Source organism: Theropithecus gelada, chromosome 14 (genome assembly GCF_003255815.1).
Source record: "Theropithecus gelada isolate Dixy chromosome 14, Tgel_1.0, whole genome shotgun sequence".
Classification (NCBI taxonomy): Eukaryota; Metazoa; Chordata; class Mammalia; order Primates; family Cercopithecidae; genus Theropithecus; species Theropithecus gelada.
In genome coordinates this window covers 61,490,642-61,509,999 of record NC_037682.1, presented here as the reverse complement: position 1 = coordinate 61,509,999, position 19,358 = coordinate 61,490,642, and positions in this window count along the sequence as shown.

The window sequence follows — 19,358 nt, the reverse complement described above, 5'->3', positions numbered from 1 at the left end:
GGCCTGGTGGGAGGTGATTGGATCATGGAGGGCCTAGCACCCATGGTAATTAATACATTCTTGCTGTGAGTTCATGGGAGATCTGGTTATTTAAGAGTATGGCACTTTATCCTCTCTCCCTATTGTTCCCACCCCTGCCAGTGATGTTCTTGCTCCTGCTAATGTTAGAATAGAAAAGTGATCGTATTTGACAAAAAAAAATTAAGTTAGTACAACAGTAAAAAAGTGTGATAGGCTGGGCACCTTGGCTCGTGCCGGTAATCCCAGCCAGCACTTTGGGATCCCAGCCAGCACTTTGGGAGGCCGAGATGAGAGGGTTACCTGAGGTCAGGAGTTCAAGACCAGCCTGGCCAAAATGGCAAAACCCTGTCTCTACTAAAAATACAAAAATTAGCTGGAGGTGGTGGTGAGCCCCTGTAATCCCAGCTACTCGGGAGGCTGAGGCATGAGAATCGCTTGAACCTGGGAGGTGGTGATTACAGTGAGCCGAGATTGCACCACTGTACCCCAGCCTGGGCAACAAGAGCAAAACTCCGTCTCAAAAAAAAAAAAAAGTGTGAAAAAAGTGGTTTGTTGTAGATCACCAGAAAATTATGAAACATTGTTATACAATTCAATGCTAAGTTTTAAATCTCTGTAAAATGAATAGGTTAAAATTAACAACCTTACAATCAGGAAGAAGCAGAAAATTTCATAGAACCAGAATAATAAAATGGTGTAAAAATTATAAAATTATATGTGTTCAAGTGCATAGAATGAGAGTACTTTTAAAGGTCTAATGTTTTGGGTCAGTTCTACAATCAGGGAGAAAAAAAGACAGCCCTACCTTCCCTTCTTCAGAAGAGAGTGGGGACAGAGGAGACTTGATGAGGGTCAAGTCTAGGAAAAACTTCACTTTTACTCATTGTATGTTGATTTTCTAGATACATTCCCACCTGTTCTTTGCCCTGATGATGGGACTTTTACCCAGATCTGACAACTGCTCTCTTCATCAAACCTAGTCTTCTGGTAAAAAAAAAAAAATGTATGTGTATATATATATATAAAAAAACATGTATATTAATATGTGTAAGATTTATAATATATGTGTAATTTATAATTATATAAATATATAATGCATATAAATACATATGTATAATACATATAGATTATGTATGTATAATACATAAAATGTATACATTTTAATATACATGTATATTATATAAATATACATATACACACACACACATATCCACAAATACACCAACCACCCTCATGTTTCTTCCCAGAATTCCAACCAGAGGCACAGCTTATCTGGAAATATCATCTTACCACAGTAGCACTGGATGTCCACTCAGAAATGATAAAAATTCATAACATTGACTATATGCAAAGGAGTCAGCACTGATGTCAATTTTTTTCTCCAGAATAGAGGAAGAGGAGGGCACTATGGTAGGGCAATGAATTTGTGAATAATAGCATGAAACAGTCTCTTGGCTATTCCCCATCAAATATGACCACATCATCAGCACACAATGTCCTTCCTTCCTTATCTCTTCCATCTACACCTAGAAACTGCTCTCTTCCCTATCTAGCACCTGCCACCACTAGACTACCGCAGATCTAGTTGTTCTAGCTCTTCTCACCTTTCACAGTTGAAGCATTCCTCTTAGACGAGAAGCTCAACACACTTCCCTTTATTCTTTGGGAAACGTTTTTTAGCTTAAGTCAAATTCTCACTCCCACGAATGAAAATAAAATTGACTCCCGAACCTCTGACTTTGTAACCCTTGGACACCACTGATTTCTTATCATTTCATCCCATTGATGTACTTGAACTCTGTTCCCTGAGAAGGGAGAGGGCAGACTCTTGACCCTAGAGCCAGACAAAATGTACTCATGTCCACTTTCTCCCTTACTCTCTGTATGACAATGGGACAGTTTTAAACTCTCAGAAGCACTGTTTATTTCTTCCAAAATGAAATAATTAATCTCTCCCTCTCTGCCTTCTTGAGCTCATAGGACATGAAAAAATAATGGATTATAAAACAAAAAAAAATTTGATGCCTTCAAAAAAGATTTAATGTGTGGAAACATCATTGGTATGAATGTGGGTTACCAGAAAGATGGTTAGAAAGTGAGGTTGCAGAACCTGGCTCCTGGGTGTTTGAGACATACCAAGAGAGGAATCCTGTCTGGAGAGGCCTAAGACCTTCAAAGCCTATTTCCACCAGAGAAGTGCTCTGAGGTTCCAAGCTTTTGGGAAAAATTACCAATATTTGGCAAAGGAGATTTTATGAATACCAAACTAATAGTGGTCTGAATTTCCTGTGTTTAGAAAAGCTCTATATTGTCAGGTAGGTATACAATTTTAGCCACAAAGATGTCACCTTTTCATACTCTTGTAAAGTATCTGACTGAGATGAATCAATTGTTTACACCAAGAAAAAATATTATTCCAGAAATGCATATGTCTTTTTTGAAATCTAAATAGAACGACAAGGAAGGATCTGTTCTCTTCTATACCCACAAGAAAAATATAAATATATAGGAGTTGTCCAAATGAACAATTTGGGGTGCTTGGCAGACAAAGATGTAATTCTCTTATAGCAAATGAGATATCATTTTTTTTTTTTTTTTTTTTTTTTTGAGACAAAGTCTCACTCTGTTACCCAAGCTGGAGTTCAGTGGTGCGAGCTTGGCTCACTGCAACCTCCACCTCCCGGGTTCCAACAATTCTCCTGCTTCAGCCTCCTGAGTAGCTAGGATTACAGGTACACACCATGATGCCCGGCTAAGTTTTGTATTTTTAGTAGAGAAGGGATTTCACTATGCTGGACAGGCTGGTTTTGAACTCCTGACCTCGTGATCCACCTGCCTCGGCCTCCCAAAGTGCTGGGATTACAGGTGTGAGCCACCGCGCCTGGCCAAGACACCTATTAAATACAAAATCAGAGCTAGATGGAGGTAATGAAATGGTGATGTCACAGGGGTCTGATACTGCAACACCTTATCCCTAATACCACTATTGATCCACACACACTGTGACTCTCCACCACCCAAATTTTATACCATAGAATGCGATTTATTCTCAATAGTTTTAGAACACTCAAACCCTGAATTGTGACCAGAAATTTACAATAATATTATATCTAAATTTCCTGTCCTGGGAGATGTTTTATTCTGATTGAACCCCAGGCAATTCTAATGGCTACACATCTTTTCTCACAACACAAAAGAACAATCTCTGTTCTCCCACACATACCACTTTATGATGCCATCCACATTCTAGTAAGAAGAAAGAAAACATAAATTAAGAAATAACAGCTTCTCCTCACATACAAGGCTTCATCACATTTCCCCCAGTCCCTGAGGTGCTGAGAATGGAGATAGGCCCAGTGTGAAAGCCAAAAAAAATCAGCATAAGACCCAGAGCAATCATTCCAGTAGAGTCATGTGAGGCTGTCAAGTTCTCTAAAAAGTAGAAACAGCTTTCATCCTTGTGGAAGAGGCTTTTGGTAACTGCAGATGGGACATGCTTATAAGGAAAAGAATATACCTACGATTACTTTTCTCCAAACGTATATGACTCCCCATGAAGTGATTTAAAATTTTACATAATTAGTGTTTCTTTGATTTATTCAACAAATTTGCAAAATTATTTGTCAGGTATTATGCCAGGATTCAAAGAATCAAAAATAAATAAAAAGTTGTCCTCAAGAAGTTTACGTGGCTTTTGCTGAGAGTATAAGCAAGCAAGTGTACTAAACAAGTATAGGTGTTTGTTTCTGAAGCCCCTCTCTTCATTTTAGATATAAACTGTAACTGACCTCATTCCTTTCCTTAAGATCAACATATACATATCTGTACTTGATTTCCAACTCTCTATTTTTACTCAGTTTTCACTGAAATGCAATTTAATATATTCAGTAGCGAAGGAGCCACGAGGACCAGCGATTCAGGATGTCTATTATGTAACACCAACCACACTGTTTTCTTATACCAGATTATCTTTAAAATGTTACCAATATCTATTCAGAGTACACCTTCTTCCACTAACCATTGCATATTCTCTTTGCTCTCAGCAAGCACCTCGAGTGATAACGATTTTTACCTAATGGAGTGACCCAAAATTTCATTTCTGAAGGGCTTGGCCATTTGTCATCTTGCCTGAGCTGAGTTGTTGTCTCTTTTTATTGACTGTAATCACAGGGCACAATAATACTCAGAGATACCCTAAGGGATCTCCAGACATACATTTTCTTAGCCTACATTGTGGAGTAGTTGTTCTAAGTATCCTTGATAGTCAGGATTACATCCTAGCAAGCACAGTAATTCCTGTCTTTGCCTGTTGGTTCAGAGGCACGAGCACCCAAAGTGGCTGGGCAGCTGTCTTAACTTCTAGTTCAATGAAATCATTGTCATGTCTGCTGGTGAAAGCATTCTTCCTTTTGGAACTAAGATCGCTAAGCCAGCAGAGCATAATGTTGTAGAAGTAGAAGGCAAAATTTGCTAGTGGAGCACTAGGAATAGTAGCGAGTGGTATCTCACTCCTACTCACCCCTTGATTTATAGACCCATGAATCCTAGTTATGAGAAAAATAACACCATATGTTGGACACTGATTTAGAGGATATATGGCCTCCTAAAGAACTTTGCTCCAATCCTGGAAGATATTGCCACTTAACTGGTGCTTTTAATTTGTCTTGTAAGGGCCATTTTTCTATCAAGTCAGTTGCTCAGGATGATGGGCAGCATAGCAAGTTCAGTAACTTCCATAAACATGGGCCCTTTGCTACACTCTATTTCCTATGAAGTGAGTTCCTTGATTGGAATCAATGCTGTGTGGAATACTATGCTGGTAAATAAGGCATTCTATAAGTCTGAGGATGGTAGTTCTTGGAGAAACATTGTGTGTATGGAAGGCAAATCTGTATCCAGAGTAATTGTCTATTCCAGTGAGGAAAAAATGCTGACTTTTCCATGATGGAAGCAGTTTGTAGTCAATGTGCAACTAGGTAGCTTTCCAATTCCTTCACCATCTATTCAAACCATTGGCCATTGGCCATGATTCAGTATATAATCATACATCTGGCTACTTCTCTTTCTAAGCAATATGAACAATTTGTTGCACTACTTTTTAAAGTTCTGCCCATTGGGAGGGCTTTCCTTCACCATGGTACTTCAGGGATATCCCAGAAAAAAGCTTTAGTACTGTAGCTGTCTCCTCCAGGTGATGCCTTAATATCATACAGAACCATCTGTAAACTGGATCTGAGTTTTTTCTTTCTTCATCAGCTGATTGTAGATAACTTTCCATAAGGCCATATCTGCAGGTTGAGTGAGAGTAGATAGTGTAGCAGAAGTGAAGACCATGGACATTTGAGCCACTTCTTTGTGTGATTTGTGTTTTGTTTTAGGGCTTGCTCATGGCCAATCACATAGATAACACTTCTGTTTTTTGTTGGAGTGCTGCTGCGCACATCCAAATTTGTTGTTTCATGGAACAGCCAGGTAGGGTCACATAGTAACTTCGTGGCCCATAGTTCAGTGTTCAGTCTCCCCCAAGGCTCAATAGAAAGCCAAAAGCTGTTTTTGAAAAAGATAGTATCTACAGAAGATAGCACCTATAGGGTCCTGCCAAATACTCCAGAATCTTCCTTATCTGCCACTAACATTTCAAGCACCATTGTATTGGCTTGATCATATGGTCCCAGTGGCAGAGCAGATTTGGCAACAGCCTGTATCCACTGCACAGCATTATCTTATTCCGGCTCTCACTCAAATCTTACTCTTTTCAAGTAACTTAGTAAATGGATGAGAGTGACACCTCAAAACGAGGAACATGTTGCCTCCAGAATCCAAAGAGGCTCACTAGGTATTGTGTCTCCCTTTTGGTTGTAGGCATGGCCAGATGCAACAATTTCCTTTTCACTTTAAAAGGGATATTTCCATACACCTCACACCACTGGATCCCTGGAAATTTCACTGAGAAGATCCCTGCAGGTTTTTAAAAATTTTATTTTAGGTTCAGGGGTACATGTGCAGATTTGTTATATAAGTAAACTGTGTGTTTTTGGGATTTGGTGTACAGACTGTTTCATCACCTGGGTAATAAGCATAGCACCCAGTAGGTAGTTTTTCAATTCTTACCCTCCTCCAAACCTCCACCCTCAAGTAGGCCCTGATGTCTGTTGTTCCCTTCTTTGTATCTACATCTACTCAATGTTTTGCTTCCTCTTATAAGTAAGAATATCCAGCATTCCATGGTATACAGGTACCACATTTCCTTTATCTAGTCTATCACTGATGACCATTTAGGTTGTTTCCATGTATTTGCTATTTTGAATGGTGCTGTGATGAATGTACATGTGCATGTGTCTTTATGGTAGAATGATTTATATTCCTTTGTGTATATACCCAATAATGGGATTGCTGGGTCTAATGGTAATTCTGCTTTGGGTGCTTTGAGAAATTGCCAAACTGCTTTCCACAGTGGCTGAACTAATTTACATGCCCACCAGTAGTGTGTAAGCATTGTCTTTTCTCTGCAACCTCACCAGCATCTATTATTTTTTGACTTTTTAATAATAGCCATTTAGACTGGTGGGAGATGGTATCTCATTGTGGTTTTGATTTTAATTTCTCTAATGAGGAGTGATGTTGAGCATTTTTTCACATGCTTTTTGGCCACATGTATGTCTTCTTTTGAGAAGTGTCTGTTCACGTTCTGTGCCCACATTTTAATAGGGTTGTTTGTTTTCGCTTGTAAATTTATTGAAGTTACTTATAGAACCTATATATTAACTGTTTGTCAGGGGCATCATTTACAAATATTTTCTCCCATTTTGTAGGTTGTCTAGCTGTTGCTGTTGTTGTTGTTGGTTGTTTTTTGTTTTGTTTTGTTTTGTTTTTCTGTACAGAGGCTCTTTAGTTTAATTAGATCCCATTTGTCAACATTTGTTTTTGCTGCAATTAGTTTTGGCGTCTTTGTCATGAAATCTTTGCCAGCGCCTGTGTCCAGGATGGTATTACCTAGGTAATCTTCCAGAGTTTTTATAAGTTTTAGGTTTTATATTTAATTCTTTAATCCATCTTGAGTTGAATTTTGTATATGATATAAGGAAGGGGTCCAGTTTCAATCTTCTGCATATGGCAAGCTAGGTCTCTCAGCTCCATTTATTGAATAGGGGATCCTTTCTCTATTTCTTGCTTTTGTCAACTTGGTTTAAGATCAAATGGTTGCAGGCTTGCAGCATTATTTCTGGGCTCTGTATTCTGTTCCATCAGTCTATATGTCTGCTTTTAAACCAGTACCATGCTGTTTTGGTTACTGTAACCTTGTAGTGTGGTTTGAAGTCAAGTAATGTGATGCTTCCAGCTTTGTTCTTTTTGCATTCTAATTCCTTGGCTATTTGGGTTCTTTTTTGATTTCATATGAATTTTAGAATAGTTTTTTTCTGGTCCTGTGAAGTTTGATAGGAGTAGCACTGAATTTGTAAAGTGCTTTGGGTAGTATGGCCATTTTAGCAATATTGATTCTTCCAATCCATGAGCATGGAATGTTTTTCCATTTGTTTGTGTTAATCTCTGATTTCTATGAGCAGTGTTTTTAAATTCTCATTGTAGAGATCCTTCATCTCCCTGTGTAACTGTATTCCTAGGTATTTTCTTCTTTTTGTGGCTATTGTGAATGGGATTGCATTCCCGATTTGGCTTTCAGCTTGGATGTTGTTGGTGTATAGGAATGATTTTTGTACATTGATTCTGTATCCTGAGACTTTCCTTAGTTGTTTGTCAAATTAAAGAGCTTTGGACAGAGACTATGTGGTTTTCTAGATATGGAATCCTATCATCTGTGAAAAGGAATAAATCGATTGACTTCCTCTCTTCTATTTGGATGCCTTTTATTTCTTTCTCTTACCTGATTTGTCTGGCTAAGACTTACAGTACTATGTTGAACTTGAAAAGGAATGGTGAGAGACAGCATCTATGTCTCGTACTCATTTTCAAGAGAAATGCTTCCACCTTTTGCCCATTCAGTATGAGGTTGGCTGTGCGTTTGTCATGACTGGCTTTTATTATTTTAAAGTGTGTTCCTTCAATGCCTAGCTTGTTGAGGGCTTTTTACATGAAGGGACGTTGAATTTTATTAAGAGCCTTTTCTGCATCTATTGAGATTATTATGTGGATTTTGTCTTTGGTTTTGTGCGGTGAATCACATTTATTGATTTGCATGTATTGAACCAACTTCGCATCCAAGGGATAAAGCCTACTTGATCATGGTGGATTAGCTTTTGGAGGTGCTGCTGGATTCAGTTTGCAGTATTTTGTTGAGGATTTTTGCATTTATGTTCATCAGGGATATTGGCCTGAAGTTTGTGTGTGTGTGTGTGTCTGCCAAGTTCAAGTATCAGGATGATGTTTACCTCACAGAATGAGTAACAGAAGAGTGCTTCTTCAATTTTTCACATTGGTTGCAGTAGGAATGGTACCAGCTCTTCCTTATATATCAGGTATAATTCTGCTGTGAATCCATCTTGTCCTGGGATTTTTCTGGTTTATAGGCTTTTTATTATTAATTCAATGTCAGAACTCATTGTTGGTCTGCTCAGAGATTCAATTTCATCCTGGTCCAATCTTGGGGGGTTGTGTGTTTCAATGAGTTTATCCATTTCTTCTGAGTTTTCTAGCTTGCGTGCATAGAAGCGTTCATAGTAGTCCCTGAGTATTTTTAAATTTTTCTGTGATAGTCCGTGGTAATATCCCCTTTGTCATTTCTGATTGTATTTATTCAGATTTTCTCTTTTGTTCTCATTTATTATTCTAGCTAGTGGTTTATCTATCTTACTAATTATTTCAAAAACCCAACTCCTGGATTTGTTGATCTTTTGTACAGTTTTTCACATCTCAATTTCCTTTAGTTCAGCTCTGATTTTGGTTATTTCTTGTCTTCTGCTACCTTTGGGTTAGTTTGCTCTTGTTTCTCTAATTCCTCTAGTTGTGAGATTAAGCTATTAATTTGAGATCTTTCTAACTCTTTGATGTGGGCATCGAGTGTTATAAACTACCGTTTTAACAATACCTTTGCTGTGTCCCAGAGATTCCATTATGGTATATCACTGTTCTCATTAGTTTCAAAGAATTTCTTGATTTCTGCCTTAATTTCATTATTTACCCAAAAGTTACTCAGGAGCAGATTGTTTAATTTTTATGTAATTATATAGCTTTGAGTGAATTTCTTAGTATTGGTCTCTATTTTTATTGTGCTGCAGTCTTAGAATACGGTTGGTATGATTTCATTTTTTTTTTAATTTGCTAAGGACTGTTTTATGTCAGATTATATGGTCAATTTTAGAGTATATGCCATGTGCAGATGAAAATAAAGTATTTTCTATTGTCTTTGCGAGGAGTGTGTTGTAGATGTCTATTAGGTTCATTCGGTCACATGTTGAGTTCAGGTCCTGGATATCTTTGCTAGTTTTCTGTCTTCGTGATCCATCTAATATGTCAGTGAGATGTTGAAGTCTCCCACTATTACTGTTTGGTTATCTAAGTTCTTTGTAGGTCTCTAAGAATTTTCTTTATTAACCTGGGTGCCCCTGTGTTGGGTGGGTATACATTTAGGACAGTTAGGTCTTCTTGTTGTATTGAGCTTTTTACTATTATGTAATGCCCTTGTCTTTTTTGGTATTTGTTGTTTAAAGTCTGTTTCATCTGAAATTAGAATAGCAAACCCTGCTTTCTTCTGGATTGTGTGTGTGTGTGTGTGTGTGTGTGTGTGTGTTGCTGGTGGTGGTGGTAGTGATTTGTTTGTTTGCTTGCTTGGTAGATTTTTCTCTGTCCCTTTACTTTGAGCCTATAAGTATTGTTGTGTGTGAGATGGGTCTCTTAAAGACAGCATACCATTGGCTCTTGCTTCTTTATTCAACTTGTCACTTTGTACCTTTTAATTGGACATTTAGCCTATTTACATTCAAGGTTAGCATTGCTATGTTTGGATTTGATCCTTTCAACATGTTGTTAGCGGCTTATTATGTGGACTTTGTTTGTGTAGTTGCTTTACAGTGTCATTGGTCTGTGTACTTAAGTATGTTTTTGTATTGGCTGGTAATAGTCTTTCTTTTCCATGTTTAGCACTCCCTTTAGGATCTCTTGTAAGACAGGTCTGGTGGTAATGAAATCATTTAGCATTTGCTCGTCTAAAAAAGATCATATTTCTACTTCACTTATGAAACTTAGTTTGACTGGATATGAAATTCTTGGTTGGAAATTCTTTTATTTATGAATGCTGAATATAGGCCCCTATTCTCTTTTGGCTTATAGAGTTTCTGCTGATGGGTTAACTGTTACCCTGACTGGATTCCCTTTGTAAGTGAACCTTCTCTCTAGCTGCCTTTAACATTTTTTCTTTCATCTCAACCTTGGAAAATCTGATGACTATGTGTCTTGGAGATTGTCTTGAGTAGTATTCCACAGGAGTTCTCTGTATTTCGTCAATTTGAGTGTTGACCTGTCTAATGAGGTTGGGGAAATTTTCTTGAACATATTGAAACATATTTTTTTCAACTTGCTTGCTTTCTCTCCCTATCTTTTGAGGATGCCAGAGTCAAGATTTTTGTCTCTTTACATGATCCCATATTTTTCAGAGGTTTTTGTTCATTCTGTATTGTTTTTCTTCATTTTGTCTGACTGAGTTATTTCGGAGAGTAGGTCTTTGAGCTCTGAGCTTCTTTTCTCAGCTTGGTTTACTCTGCTGTTAATACTTGCAATTGTATTCTGAAATTCTTGAAGTGAGTTTTTCACCTTAATCTGCTCAGTTTCGTTCTTTCCTAAAATGGCCTTTTATCTTTCATCTTCTGTATCACTTTATTGCATTGCTTAGAATCCTTGGATTGGGTTTCATCTATCTCCTTAATGTCAATGATCTTCATTTCTGTCCACACTCTGAATTCTATTTCTGTGATTTCAGCCATTTCAAACTGGTTAAGAACCATCGCTAGAAATTAGTGTGGTCATTTGAAGGTAAGAAGATAGACACCTGCACTGAGTTTCCAGAGTTCTTGTGCTAGTTTTTTCTCATCTTGCAGGGAGGATGTTCCTTCAGTCTTTGAAGTTGCTGTCCTGTTTTTATTATTGTTGTTGTTTTGTTTTGCTTTTATCTTCTTTGATGCCCTTGAAGATTTGATTATGGTATAAGTTAGGTGTGTTTGACTGGCTTCAATTCTAGTCCACTCCTGGGTCTTGGAGGAGTTCCCTCTGATTACTGTTTTCATCCAGAATTTTTTTTTTTTTTTTTTTTTTTTGAGACAGAGTCTGGCTCCGTTGCCTAGGCTGGAGTGCAGTGGTGCGATCTTGGCTCACTGCAACCTCCGCTTCCTGGGTTCAAGCAATTCTCTGCCTTAGTCTCCCAAGTAGCTGGGATTACAGGTGTCACCATCACGCCCGGCTACTTTTTGTATTTTTAGTATAGACAGGGTTTCATCATCTTGGCCAGGCTGGTCTTGAATCCTGACTTTATGATCCACCTGCCTTGGCCTCCCAAAGTACTGGGATTATAGGCATGAGCCACTGCATGTGGCCTCTTTTGTTGGATGTTCTGTTCCATGGGGCTTCCTCATGCAGGTCCTATAGTTGGCAGAGAAGCTGCATCCTTGTTTTGTCAGTCCTAATCTGCTGTTCATGTGCTTCCCAGGGAAACATGGAAATGTGTCTGACTGCAGAGTTCAGGCAGAAGTGGGACCACTGGGCTAGAAGTGATAGTGGGTGTGGCCCATCTGGCTATGAGAGGTGAAGGTGGGTGGAGTTGCCATCCCTGCCATCTGGGTGTTTCCAGGGCAGCAGGAGGAGGTTGTACTCCTCAGCAAATTCAGTCAGAAGTAGGACCAGTGGGCTAGAAGCTCTAGCAGGCATGTCTTGCCTGGCTACCAATGGTGGGGGTGGGTGTGGTCACCTGCTCTGCCATCTGGGTGCCTCCTGCAACAATAGTAGGCTGTGCTCACTAACTGAGTTCCCACAGAAGCAAGACCACTAGGCCAGAAGCTCTATCAGGTGTTGCTTGCCTGGCTGTCAGCAGCAGGCATGGATGGGGTTGCCCACCTGCTGTCAGGCGCTTCCTGGGACAACAATGGACTCTATCCCTGGCTGAGTTCACATGGATGCGGGACCACTGGGTTGGAAGCTCCAGCAAGCATTGCCCACTTGGCTACCTGTAGCATTGGGGTAGGGGTAGGGTCGAGTGGGATCATGTTTTCCAGGACACGGGGAAGCTGTGCCCTCTAGTTGAGTTTACACAGAAGTGGGGCTGCTGGCCCATGTAGTTTTATTTAACTTACTTTTCACCCTCTGAGACACAAGTGTCTTTTCAATAAGTTTAGAGTAGCTGCTACTTATTGCTTACTAGATCCAGTCAGCATAATGTCATTAATGTAATGGGTCAGTGTGTTATGTGATGGAAGGAAAAGATGATCAATGGCCTGGGGTGGTGGCTCAGGCCTGTAATCCCAGCACTTTGGGAAGCTGAGGTGGGCAGGTCATGAGGTCAGGAGTTCAAGACCAGCCTAGCCAATAGAGTGAAACCCTGTCTCTACTAAAAATACAAAAAAATTAGCCAGGTATGGTGGTGGGCGCCTGTAATCCCAGCTATTCAGGAGACCGAGGCAGGAGAAACGCTTGAACCTGGGAGGTGGAGATTGCTGTGAGCCAAGATCATGCCATTGTACTCTAGCCTGGGCTACAGAGCCAGACTCTGTCTCAAAAAAAAAAAAAAAAAAAAAAAAAATCAACATCCCTGTGCACTAAATTATGTCATAGTCCTGATGAATTAATATACCTCTTAGGACATCCTATATCTGGCCCTGACCATCTGAAAGCAAACTGCTTATGGTGATCTTTACTATCAGATATGTAGAAAATAAGCATTTGCCAGTTTAACAGTGTCTATCAAGTACCAGGGGATGTGTTAATTTGCTCAAGCAATCATAGCCCATCTGGTATAAAAGCTGCAATTAAATTCATCATCTGACTAAGCTTACAATATTCCCATTATTATCCAAAATGCATTGGTCTTTTGCAGAGAACAAAAAGCCAAGTTAAATGGGGATATGGTGGGAGTCACCACCTCTGGTTGCTCTAAGTCCTGATTGTGGCACTAATCTCTGCAATCTCTTCTGAAATATGGTATGGCTTTTTGCTTACTATTTTTCTAGGTAGAGGCAGTTCTAGTGGCTTCTACCTCTTCTACTACAATGGTTCTCACTCCATAGGTCAGAGAACTAATGTGAAAATTCTGCCATTTGCTGAGTACATCTATTCCAATTTTGCATTCTGGAGACTGGGGATATTATCGTAGAATGGGTTTGGGACTTACTGGACCCCTGGTTGAGGTGAAACTGTGCGAAAACTTTATTGTTTACTTGACCACCATAAGTTCCTAGTCTGTTTGGTGGGCCACAGTGACATTTTGTGTCTCCTGGAATTAGTATCAGTTCAGAACCAGAGAGTTCTGATAAACCCCAAAGAGTTTATTTAATTTTCCCAATGCACAGTGACTCTAGTGAAAATACATAGTTCCCCTTGGGGAAGGTTGAGAGAAAGATCAACAGTGTAAATTTTTTGGCAATGTAGTGGGGTTTTTCCTCAGGATGACTGAAACTTTTCTTCATTAGTGAAGTTCTGAGTCTGGAAACTGGCTCAAATTTGGAAATTGGGAGTCTATGATACTCCATTTTTATAATTCCAGCTGAATTTTTGTTCAAATGACTTGGAACTCTTCCACTTTTCCAGATGATGTAATAGATTTGGATAGAGTTCCCAAATTGGCAGAGTTTCCCAACTATTCTGATTGCTGCTTTGACTCTACTGTCCATTATGGTTACCATGCCCAGCTTGCCTTAATGTTTAATTGCCGCCATTTAGCCTCTGAACCTCAGGATCCAATTACCTCTATTGCATCTAGGTTTCCCAGTTCAGTGTCAGCAAGTTTCCACTGTAATTTCTGACCTACAGCGAAGAGCAATCACAGAGCTGGGGCTCCCTTCACAGTACTGGTAAAAGATGTGTCCTCTTAATCTACCCAGGGTATGTGGCCAGGTCTTGAATAATAAATCCATTCTAATATTCAATATCCCTAAGATTTTGAATACTTTTCTTTACAGTATACCAGCTTTTCAAGTCTCTGGGCAAATGGACTGGACTGGCATTTCATTTTTATTTAGTAGAGGACATCCTCTGGTCTATGTTTCAGCCAATCAACCAAACTGTTTGAGTCTTTTTTAAACCCCTGAGCTGACATACTAAATCTGTTCTTTCAACCATTATCTCACAACCTTAATATCTGTTTCTACACATATTCCCTAGATTTCTGTTTATGTAAGTTGGAAAAAGCATGTGATTATAATGGAGTGTAACATACCTCCTCATAGATCACACTTTGTACCTCATCTTTGGCACTCTCTGTGACTTTTCTAGTTACAGATATAAAAGCAAAGAGAGGTGTTGAGCAACAATTCTTAGGAGAATTGGCTGTGTCTTACAAGGCAACTACCTCAGGGAAGGCCATTAGAGTTACCTCAGGAAAAGCAAGCTTAATCTTCTGAGATGGGGTGGCAGTGGAGCGGTTTCTGATACCGGCAAGGAAGACACCATAGTTTAGGGATTCAATGTTCCTAGTTTCAGTAGGACCTTTTCATATGTCACCATTCTGAGTTGCATATTCTTATTCCTTTCCAATCAGTGCCTTCATTAAACAGCAGATACCCTGCAAGGATGGAAATTCCATTTGTGTTGTGATTTAGCCACTCACAGAATAAGAGGGTTTTGCTTTTAGCAATCTCATCTACGGTAGATAAGGATCTCTTCAAGGCAGATATAGTAATTTTTGCTTTATTTATGTAGCCCCTGAACAGGCTATTGGAATCCCTGAGTGCTTCCTTTTTTTTCTCCACATTGCCCAGTAACATTAGCAACAACCATCCAATGTCATTATACTTGCTAGTTTGACAAGATGTCCAACGGTATGATACATGGTTGCCCTATAAATATTTTATTTACAGTACCTAGTGGTGATATTTTGCATATGTCTACTGCTACATTATGCCAAGAACTATCAGTGCTTTCTTTACAGGGAGAAAAAAAAAAGAAAATATTAAGGTATGACTGATATACAAAAGCTTACATATATCCAATATATACAACCTGATCAGTTTGAACATAAGCATATACTTACGAAACTGTCACCACAACTAATGCCATAAACATATCTATCACCACCAAAAGTTTTCTCCTACTCTCTCTCTCCACCCACCCCCCTTCTCTCTCTTTTCTTATAGGAACACTTTTATTTATTTTATTATTATTATTATTTTTGAGATGGAGTTTCGCTCATTGCCCAGGCTGGAGTGCAATGGCATGATCTCAGCTGACCGCAACCTCCGCCTCCCGGGTTCAAGCAATTCTCCTGTCTCATCCTCTTGGGTAGCTGGGATTACAGGGATACGCCATCACAAACAGCTAATTTTGTATTTTTAGTAGAGACGTGGTTTCTCCATGTTGGTCAGGCTGGTCTTGAACTCCCGACCTCAGGTGATCCCCCCGCCTTGGCCTCCCAAAGTGCTGGGATTACAGGTGTAAGCCACCGCGCCCAGCTACTTATAGGAATACTTAACATAAGGTGTACCCTCTTAGCAAATTGTTAGGTATGCAATATAGTCAGTGCTGTCTTTAATACTGGAATTAGAATTATTAATGTCATTAAATTTGATCATATTTTTTAAAAAATTTAAGAAATCCCCGAACCAATTCAGAAAACTCATCCTTAAGATTCTGTTTATCTAGAGCCACTCTTGGTACCAAAATCTAAATTAGTCAGCATTCTCCAGAGAAACAGAGCCAATAGGGTGTGTGTGTGTGTGTGTGGGTGTGTGTGTGTGTGTGAGAGAGAGTGTGTGTGAGAGAGAGAGAGAAAGAGAGAGAGAGGGAGAGAGAGAGAGAGATTTATTTTAAGAAATTGGCTCACACAACAGTTGAGGCTGGCAAAAAAAAAAAAAACGTAAAAAGTAAATCTGCAGCCAGGAGGCTGAAGATCAAGGGAAGAATTGATGTTGCAGCTGAAGTTTAAAGGCACTCGGGAAGCAGAAATCTCTTTCTCAAAGGGCCTGTGTCTTTTTTCCCTTTAAGGCCTTCAGCTGATTGGATGAAGCCCAACTACAGTATGGAGAGTGATCTGCTTCACTCAAAGTCTACTGGTTTAAATGTTGATCTCATCTTAAAAAATCACTTTTACAGCAATATTTAGACATTCTGACCAAATATCTGAGCACTGTGGCCTAGTCAATTTGACACATAGAATTCACCATCACAGATGCTAAGTGTTATCGGTTCTTTCTGAGAATATTGGAAACTTAATTAAAAAGCTCCTATTATTTTCATGTAATGGGGTAAAATCCCTTCATAGTAGTCAAATGAATGCTAATTGTATTGCTCTCAAGCATGCTGTTATGCTGAGTAATCATCTTTATCAAAGTTATACTCTCTTATAGTATTCTTATTGAATATGAGATCTGAGTCCATTTTGGGTATTAAATATGTTGTAGGAAAGCTGAAGTAAACTGATGATGTGTTAAAAGTAGTGTCTGTTACATAGGTGTTCTAAGAAGGCTCAAGTCTTCCTGTTTATCAAACAACTCGTTACATTGGTCTTACTTAGAACAAAAATACATGAGTTGTCTTCACTGACAGAGTGGTGCTGCTGCTATGGGACTTGGAATGGAAAATTCTCAAGACTATGTTGGTTTAACTGACTCTAATAGCAGTTTCTTCCCTTCCCTGAGCTTGCCCCTTTTTCTGTGAGTCTTTCACTCTTAAATTACCACTAGTTAGGGTCACAAGTGGAGGCAAAGGGAGCAGCATGTGGTCTTCTAAAAAACCAGGCCAAATATTTCAGATTTGGATAGTTATCCCAGCCCCTTCCTTTCTCCAAATTGTTGCCCCCTTTCACATATGGAACACTTGCTCTTTAATACAATTTAAAAGGAAATAAAATATACTAAAATAAATTATAGAAGGATAATTTAACATAAATGTGATAATTTTACACAAATTTTAGTAAAAGCACAAGCAACTAATAAAATTATAAGTGAAATCTGGTTCATTAGTAATCAACGAAAGAAATTATTAAAGGTATACCATTCTATGCTAATATCTTTAGAATCTCAATATAATAGATAATTTTGCAAATATAAAAATGTTTCACAATCAGGAAGAAGCTGAAAACTTTGTGGTACCGTAACAATGAAAGTGTATCTGGAAATGGTGGGTTCTTGGTCTCACTGACTTCAAAAATGAAGCCGCGAACCCGCACAATGAGTGCTACAGTTCTTAAAGATGGTGTGTCCAGAGTTTGCTCCTTCAAATGTCCAGATGTGTCTGCAGTTTCTTCCTTCTGGTGGATTCGTGGTCTCACTGACTTCAGCTGCAAACCTTTGGGGTGAATGTTACAGCTCTCAAAGGCCGCGTGGACCCAAAGAGTGAGCAACAGCAAGATTTATTGCAAAGAGTGAAAGAACAAAGCCTCCACACTGTGGAAGCACACCCACACGTGTTTTCACTGCTGATTGGGGCAGCCTGCTTTTATTCCCTTATCTGACCCCTCCCACATCTTGCTGATTGGTCCATTTTATGGAGAGCTGATTGGTCTGTTTTACAGACAGCTGATTGGTCAATTTTGACAGAGTGCTGATTGGTTTGTTTACAATCCTTTAGCTAGGCACAGAGTGCTAGATAGAAAAGTTCTCCAAGTTCCCACTAGGTTAGCTAGATACAGATTGGTGTATTTACAAACCTTGAGCTAGACACAGAGTACTGATTGGTGTATTTACAACCCCAGAGCCAGACACAGAGCGCTGATAGGTACCTTTACAATCCTTTAGCTAGACACAGAGTGCTAGACAGAAAAGTTCTCCAAGTCCCCACAAGGTTAGCTAAAGAGTACTGGTTGGTGTATTTACAAACCTTGAGCTAGATACAGAGTACTGATTGGTGCGTATACAATCCCTTAGCTAGACATAAAAGTTCCCCAAGTCCCCAGTAGACTCAGGAGCCCAGCTGGTTTCACCTAGTGGATCCCGCCCTGGGGCTGCAGGCAGAGCTGCCTGCCAGTCCCGTGCCCTGCGCCCGCACTCCTCAGCCCTTGGACGGTGGATGGGACCAGGCGCCACAGAGCAGGGGGCAGCACCCATCGGGAGGCCTGGGCTGCGTAGGAGCCGGGAGGTTCAGACATGGCCGGCTGCAGGTCCCGAGTCCTGCCCCTGGGGGAGGCAGCTGAGACATGGCGAGAATTCGATCGTGGTGCATGCCGGCCGGCATTGCTGGGGGACCCAGCGCAATCTCTGCAGCTGCTGGCCTCGGTGCTGAGCCCCTCACTCTCCTGGGCCGGCCAGCTGCTCCAAGTGCAGCCTGCGGGCGCCCACTGGAACTGGCACTGGCCTGCGAGCACCGTGCACAGCCCCGGTTCCTGCCCCCTCCTCTCCCTCCACACCTCCCTGCAAGCAGAGGGAGCCCACTCGGGCCTGGCCAGCCCAGAGAGGGGCTCCCACAGTTCAGTGGCTGGCTGAAGGGCTCCTCAAGTGCCCCAGAGTGGACACGGAGGCCGAGGAGGTGCCAAGAGTGAGGGCTACTAGCACATTGTCACTCCTCACTGGGATTACAGGCGTGAGCCACCACGCCCCACCAGTTCGTTTTTATTTCTTTAACTTTTTCTTTTCTTTTACTTGACAAAAAGTTTTGCATATTCAAGAGATACAGTGATATTTTAATACATGTCTACAATGTATAATGATAAAATCAGGGTAATTATCATATTCATCACCTCAAATATGTGTCTTTTCCTTGCATTAAGAACATTAAAAATCCTTTCTGTGTCTGGGCCCCGTGGCTCTCACCTGTAATCCCAGCACTTTGGGAGGCCAAGGCAGGCGGATCACAAGGTCAGGAGTTTGGGAACAGCCTGGCCAAGGTGGTGACATCTCATCTCTACTGAAAATACAAAAATTAGCCTGGGGTGGTGGTGGGTGCCTGTAGTCCCAGCTACTTGGGAGGCTGAGGCAGGAGAACTACTTGAAACCAGGAGGCAAAGGTTGCAGTGAACTGAGATGGTGCCACTGCACTTCAGCCTGGGCGACAGAGCAAGACTTCGTCTCAAAAAAAAAAAAAAAAAAAACCACAAAAATCCTTTCTTTTAGCTTTTTGAAAATATTTAACAAATTATAGTTAACTGTATTCACCCTACAGGGATGCAGAACACCAGAACTCATTCCTCCTATCTAGCTGTAATTTGTTCTTCGTCTACCTGCCTCTCCCCATCCTTCCCTCGCCCTACATTT